Source organism: Panthera pardus, unplaced genomic scaffold (assembly GCF_024362965.1).
Source record: "Panthera pardus isolate Hobbes unplaced genomic scaffold, ASM2436296v1 HiC_scaffold_24, whole genome shotgun sequence".
In the NCBI taxonomy this organism is placed as follows: domain Eukaryota; kingdom Metazoa; phylum Chordata; class Mammalia; order Carnivora; family Felidae; genus Panthera; species Panthera pardus.
In genome coordinates this window covers 99,306,926-99,314,966 of record NW_026526810.1, presented here as the reverse complement: position 1 = coordinate 99,314,966, position 8,041 = coordinate 99,306,926, and positions in this window count along the sequence as shown.

The window sequence follows — 8,041 nt, the reverse complement described above, 5'->3', positions numbered from 1 at the left end:
GTTCCTTTTTCTAGGCATCTATATACCAGTGGGAATTTCTCTTACTCTCTCTACAGGTTGCAGGTGTCATCACAAAAATAGGAGCAGGAGCATTTGGCAGATCTACATACTTTACACGAGTTGGTAACACCTGCATTTATAGACAGTGTGCTGGAAAACAGGGTACTCTTCTGCAGCAAATAGGCATGCCACTTAGTCACAGTAGGAGTTTGAGGTATGGCAGAGGTGGGTCACTTGACCATATTCTCCATCCACTGCTTGATAGGAAGGGAAGTTCTTACTATGTTATGCTATTCCTTTGTGAGAGACTCTACCAGGAAGAGTACTGTGTATACTGCCAGGAGCTATTGTTCTTTGGGGGGTATATTGGGTTTCTGCCCACTTCCAGAGCTGGGACCAAAATCCTAAAGGTATTCTCTTCTATTTTCTCTGCCACAGTGTCCAACCTATACCTTCTGGAGTCATAGACACATCTCACTCAAATGGTACGTCTGTGTGGGAGGTGCCCAGAACTTTAATCTGCTTCACTAGTATTTTTGCCTTTTTAAAGCTGGTTTGTTGTTCTGATACCCAGTCCTACATGTTCCCTTTTTTCACCAGATGGTATAAGACACAGAGATTCTGTACCAAGTGGGGAATAAAAGTCCTTCAAACCCCAAAATCCCTATAAAAGCTTGCACCTCTTTCATATTCTTAGGGGTTGGATAGGTTTGCACCTCATCAATCACAGCTTCTGGGATAACATGAATCTTACCTGATCAAACAACTCACAGAAACTTTACAGCAGTGTCTGGTCCTGGAATTTTCTGTGGGTTCACTGCCCATCCTCTCCCTCACAGATGTTCCAGCAAAGTCTGAAGAGTATCCTACAGCAGGAGCAAGGCTTTAATACATGTTAACATTGTATTCTCAATATAATGAGCCCACTTTAGTGATATGAGGAAGAAGAAAAAGGCTGGGTCTCAGGCTATCATCTCATAACATAATGTGGGGCTGTGCAGGTAGCTCTGGGAAGGTACTTGAAAGGTCTATTATTCCCCTTCCCACATGAAAGTAAATTGATCTTAGTTATCAGAAACCTGTACTTGTCAGAGTCTCCTGTAAATCTCTTTGATGATGAAACACTTTTGCATGGACACTTCTATTAATAATATGTATTTATATGGAATAACTTAAAGTTTAGCATCACTTCTTTTTATTTATTTTTTTAATTTATTTTTTTAATTTACATCCAAATTAGTTAGCATATAGTGCAACAATGATTTCAAGAGTAGATTCCTTAATGCCTCTTACCCATTTAGCCCATCCCCCCTCCCACAACCCCTCCAGTAACCCTCTGTTTATTCTCCATATTTAAGAGTCCTTATGTTTTGTCCCCCACCCTGTTTTTATATTATTTTTGCTTCCCTTCCCTTGTGTTCATCTGTTCTGTGTCTTAAAGTCCTCATATGAGTGAAGTCATATGATAGTTGTCTTTCTCTGACTAATTTCGCTTAGCATAATACCTTCTAGTTCTATCCACGTAGTTGCAATAGCATCACTTCTTTTTTTTACAATGCTTTCCATGTAATTTAACTTAACAAATAAGCCTGATTAGTCTAATATCTCTTTTTTATAAGGAGAGAGAACACATCTTTTGAGATATTCTAGGGCCCCTTTGCAAAATCCCAAAGTTAGCTCAAGGTCAATAAAACTTTATTTAAAATTTGATTTGGGGGAAGTTTGTCAAAACTATGAAAAAGTTTAAAATTCTTTTTCTTTAAGCTTATTTATTTTGAGAGAAACAGAGATAGCACAAGTGGGGGAGGGGCAGAGAGAGAGGGGAAAAAGAGAATCCCAAGCAGGCTCCATACTGCTAGTGCAGAGCCCCATGGGGGCTTGAACTCACAAATCTGTGAGATCATGACCTGAGCCAAAACCAAGAGTCAGACACTCAACCAACTGAGCCACCAGGTGCCCCATCAAAAAGTTAAAAATTCTTGATTAAATAGGATCATAGGTCACTGTGATATAATACTTAGTTATCCATTTAACCAAAGTGACAAAGACTTCAAAGGCAAATACTTAGGAATAAACTTAACCAAGGAGGTGAAAGACCTACACTCTGAAAACTATAAAGAAACAAATAAAAGACAACACAAACAAATTGAAATTTATTCCATGCTCGTGAATTAGAAGAATTAATATTGGTAAAATTTCCATGCTACCCAAAACAATCTACAGGTACAATACATTCCCTATCAAAATACCAACAGAATTTTTCACAAAACTAGAAAAAATAGTTCTAAAATTTGTATGGAAGTACAAAAGACCATAGATAGTCAAAGCAATCTTGAGAAAGAAGAACAAAGCTGGAGGTATCACAACCCCAGATTTCAAGATATACTACAAAGCCATAGTAATCAAAACAGTGTGGTACTGGCACAAAAATAGACACATAGATCAATGGAACAGGATAAAGAAATAATCTGTGACAAAGGAGACAAAAGTATACAATGGATAAAAAATCTCTTCAATAAATGGTGTTGGGAAAACTGGACAACTACATGCAAAAGAATGGAATTGGGACACTTTCATACACACACACAAAAATAAACTCAAAATGAATTAAAGATGTAAATGCGAGCCATGAAACCATAAAAGTCATAAAAGAAAACATAGGTAGTAATTTCTTTAACATGTCCATGGCAACATTTTTTTCTAGATATGTCTCATCTGGCAAGGGAAGCAAAAGCAAAAATAAACTGTTGGGACTACATAAAAATAAAAAGCTTATGTACAATGAAGGAAGGCATCAACAAAATGAAAAGGCAACCTACTGAATGGGAAAAGATATTTGTAAATGGCATCTCTGGTAAGGGGTTATTATCTAAAATATATGGAGAACTTATACAACTGAAGATTAAAAAAAGCCCAAAACCCACCTGATTAAAAAATGGGTAGAGCAACTGAATAGACATTTTTCTAAAGAAGACATACAGATGGAGGGGGGTACCTGGGTGGCTCAGACAGTTAAGCATCTGACTCTTGATTTTGGCTCAAGTCACGAGATAAAGCCCCGCATTGGATTCTCTCTCTCCCTCTCCCTCTCCCTCTGCCCCTCCTCCAATTGCTCATGCTCTTTATCTCTGTCTCTCTCTCCCTCTTAATACATACATACATACATACATACATACATACATACATACATACGAAAGCCATACAGATGGTCAACAGATGTGAAAGGATGCTCAGCATCCCTAATCACCAGGGAAATGCAAACCAGAACCATAATGAGGTATCACCTTATACCTGTCAGAATGGTTAGTATCAAAAAGACAAAACATAACAAATGTTTGTAAGGATGTGGAGAAAAATGAACCCTTGTGCACTCACTGTTGGTGGGAATGTAAATTGGTGTAACAACTGTGGAAAACAATGTAGAGATACCTCAAAAAATTAAAAATAGAAATGCCATATGATTCAGTAATTCCACTACTGGGTATTTACCCAAATTAAATGAAAACACTAATTTAAAAGATATATGCATCCTATTTATAACAGCATTATTTACAATAGCCAAGATATGGAAGAAACTCAAGTGTCCATCAATAGATGAATGGATAAAGAAGATATATATATATATATATATATATATATATATATATATATATATGTTTCTAATGTATGGAAGAAGTGGAGATTGCTTTGTCTCTCTCTCTCTCTCTCTCTCTCTCTCTCTCTCTCTCCACACACACACACACACACACACACACACACACACACACATACACACACACACACTGGAATATTACTCGGCCATAAAAAAGAACATCTTGCTATTTGTAACAACATGGATAGACCTGTAGGGTGCTTATGTAAGTGGAATAACTCAGGCAAAGAAAGGCAAATATCATATGATTTCATTTACATGTAGAATATAAAAAAACAAACAAAAGAAGAAACAGACTGATAAATATAGAAAACAAACTAGTTGCCAGAGGGGAGTAGGGTGGGAGATGGGCAAAATGGGCAAAAGGGAGTGGGAGATACAGGCTTCTAGTTATGGAATGAATAAATCCCAGGGACAGAGCATAGAGAATGTCGTGAATGGTATGTTAATAGCATTGTATGATGACAGGTGGTAGAATAATATATAGACTTAAATCACTGTGTTGTAGAGCTGAAGCTAATATTGTGTGTCAGCTATACTTCAACAAATAAAAGAGACTTCAATGACAAATGCAGAAAGTTATATAGGTGGAAAAATAACTTAGCTCTTTTAGTAGAGAAGACTAAGTTTTCTTAGGTAATCAAAGACCTAATAAAGACGACATGAAGTATAGGAAATTATTTTGATAAAACACAGAATCTTTGTTTTCTAAGCAGATTATTTAAAGGATAAAAACATTTCACAATTCCATCAAGAATAGATCAATAGTCCAAGAAAACATTGTCCTTTTAGCATATGAAAGAAGATTAAGTTTCAGTTTTATGTAAGTACACAATTAATGTTAAAGCTTATTTTTCTTTAAGCCAATTAAATACAGCTCTTTTGCAGGTTAATTTTGGCAATACCCTCTGGAGGCAGAAAATCATCACATATACATAACATATATCCACAGACATACATAAACATACAGACAAATTCAAACAGAGACCCTATAGCTTTCATTCCAAAACTTTATCCATGAGTTGGTACAACAATATAAAACTCACTAGTTTATAGAACAGTTGAACCCAAATGTGTCTCTGACTGACAGAGTAAGTTAAGGTTACCCACTCACATGGCTAAAGCTTTTTATTAATATTTGTGGAGAAAGTTTGTATCTGCCCTTTACCAGTAATCTTTTGGTGGACTAGATTCAGGGCAAGGGTGCTTCTACAGCACTCTGTATTTTCAAGAACTTCTTTCCCCCCTTTTTCTTCCTCACTCTCAGTCAATTGTGGGCAGCATTTTAGTTATCTGTTGGGCTGTTTATATTTCAAATATGATAAATTTACAATCTCAAGGGACAAAGAAGGAAAGCAAGTTTTCTCCTAGGAGTTTTGGGGCATATTTTTCTATTTTCAAAATTCTAGGGTAATTACTATTAAATTTTTTTATTAGGGGTCAGACAGCATAGGGTGCTCTGTCTGTATCATTGTCAATAACCACAACATCCTCCCCTTTGCTTTCCTCACTTTCCCAGTAATTCTACCTTTTGGCGCCCTAATCAGGCTCTGTCAAGAGCACCTGGATCTTAATCTGTGGCAGTTTGTGCTCTCCTTGCTTTGCAAAATGGCGTGCTAAAGTCTCCAATTTATTATCCTGCTCTCCCACCTGGTCCAGCTCCAAAGCTAGCAGAGTAAAGACAACTGCACGTCCTTCTCTAACTTCAGTTTTTCTTCCAACTTTCTAACTTGAGTTTACAGTCTTTCCGTAGGCATCAGTGGCCAGCTGAACTACCCACAACAGAAACCAGTTCACTGTGGCAGCTGTTTATTTCCCTAGTTTCCTGCAGTTTGCTGTGCAGAATTTCTCAAATGCATGAAATCAGCTTGTGTTTTTGAGGTGTCCATGTACTTATGTGGGGATCTACAAGCATCTGACATATGGGCCACCCCTCCCCACTTAGAAGTCAATGGCCTACTTGGAATTTCCCCTGCAGATGCCTCTTTCCCAAGGCCCATTTCTTTGGTTTTTTGGCTGACTCACCAACTGTTAGTTCAAGAGGGCAAGGAGAGACCAAACAAAGAGGCAGACCACTTCAGACTGGTAGGTGGCAGGCTTAATAAACAAGGGAACTTACAAGACTCATCTAGGTGGCACAAGATGAGTAGATCTCTGCACCCACATGTCAAACCTTAAAAGTTTATAGAGGTCTTAACTGGTTTCAGTCAGGTTAAGTCCAGGTTGTCTCTAAAACACCTTACTCTCTCAAGGCTATGTCCTTGAAAATGACTCCCATTGTGGGAATGGTAGGCATCCCAAGGATGGGGTGGGGTTGAGGAGCCTTTGAGTGCCTGGGTCTAGCTCACAGGTCAACCAATGGTCATGTCCTCTTAATGACCTCCTCCAGCAAATTGCATTATGTAAATAGATTAATTTGGGATAAAGCACATCCTTACGACATTGAATATTCCCATTCAGGTACATGGAATGGCTGTCATTTTTTCAAATATTCTTTTATGTCATTCAATAAGATTTTATAGATTCCTCATATAGGAAAAGCAGATCATGAGAACTGAAAAGGTATCATGGTTTGAGGTTATTATTGCAAAGGTTTTAAGTCCTATACAATCCCATAGGTTTTGAAGGCATCATTGTATTCCAGCACTGTACAATAATTAACGTTTACTATTGTTTAAAATGAATGAGGAAGTTTTTCCACTGAGTCTCACTGAGTTGGTAGATATAGATAACTAGAAGGGGGAAGAGGAGCAGAAAATGAGGTTATGGCTTGAAAAATTATCGAGAGCAAGGCCATGGTAATTGACCCGTCCTGTCGCTTCCTACTCCTGTGAATGCACCCAGACCAAAGCCTAAGAAATAGTCTGTAATGAAATTGATTGATTAGCCTGGGAAGGTATAGGTCTCTCAAAGTAGAGTGTTTGTGCTTACTCTGAGCTTAGAAATTATGCTAGTGCATTTGACAATTAGTAAGGGGCCTGAGAGATTTAATGATATAATGAGGAAGACATATGATGCTTTTCTATATGGGGACAGGGGTATGGAGGTGTGGGGGGAAAGTGCAATTAGAAACTCCAGGGAAAACAAAATATGTATAAGAAATCATCGATCAAATATGAAACAAACTAAAACACGGCGTGATTATAATTAATTGATGGAGACTAAACAAAGAAAATTTGATTAACTTTGATGCTTGGAAATTTGATGCAATCAATTTTCTTTTTTTTTTTTAATTTTTTTTTAACGTTTTATTTATTTTTGAGACAGGGAGAGACAGAACATGAACAAGGGAGGGTCAGAGAGAGGGAGACACAGAATCTGAAACAGGCTCCAGGCTCTGAGCTGTCAGCACAGAGCCCGACGCAGGGCTCAAACCCACAGACCGCGAGATCATGACCTGAGCTGAAGTCAGCCGCTTAACCGACTGAGCCACCCAGGTGCCCCAATGCAACCAATTTTCAAATGACATGTTTGGTGACATGAAATTTTATCATCTCCACTTTTCTCCATTTAAAAGAACAAAAAGGGAATATCTTGACTTATACAACTAAAAGTCCAGAAGTAGTTGACGTCTCTCTATCTTGCTTCTGCTTTTGTCTGTGTTGCCTTCATTATAGGGCAGGTTTCTTCCATATGATGAGAAAGATGATTATCAGCAGCTCGAGCCTTAGACAATTTTTCGAGTCCATCAGCTTTGACATACATTTTCCTTCTACCAATCTGCATATATTTAAAGAAAGACTGTCCCCAGAGATGAGTGCTGTGATTGGCCAGGCCATTCTTGGCCTGGTCACATGTCCATCCCTGAGGTGACTGGGAGCTAGTGGGAGCTAGATACATAGTGTTATTGATTTCTATTAAGAAAGAGGAGCTCTGTTGTCTAAGAAGGACTCCTGAATATCCTGAGACTGTTTCTCTAAAACTGATGTAATGTTTTGTGATCTTGTACCCTACTGGAAACCAGAAGTGGGGCGGGGGCGGGGTTGATATGCAGGGGACAACTTTAAACTTCTAAGAAATATCTTAGTTGTGGCTAGTTTAAAAGTTTCTTTTAGATGACTCAGTCTTTTTCTTTAAAAAAATGTTTACTTATTTTTGAGAGAAAGAGAGAGCATGCAGGCAAGCAGGGGAGGGGCAGAGAGAGGGAGATTGTGACTTCTGAAACGGGGTCTCTGCTGACAGCAGACAGCATGATGCAGGCTCCAACTCATGAACAGTGAGATGGTGACTTGAGCCAAAGTCAGATGTTTAACTGATTCAGCCACCCAAGTGTCTGATAACTCAGTCTTTTTCAGATAAATACTAAATCTTTTAGATTTCCTCTGTCTCTCTAAAATGGCATTTTTTATCTGTGGAGGATGGGGCAAATGTGATTTTATGGTGAGATAA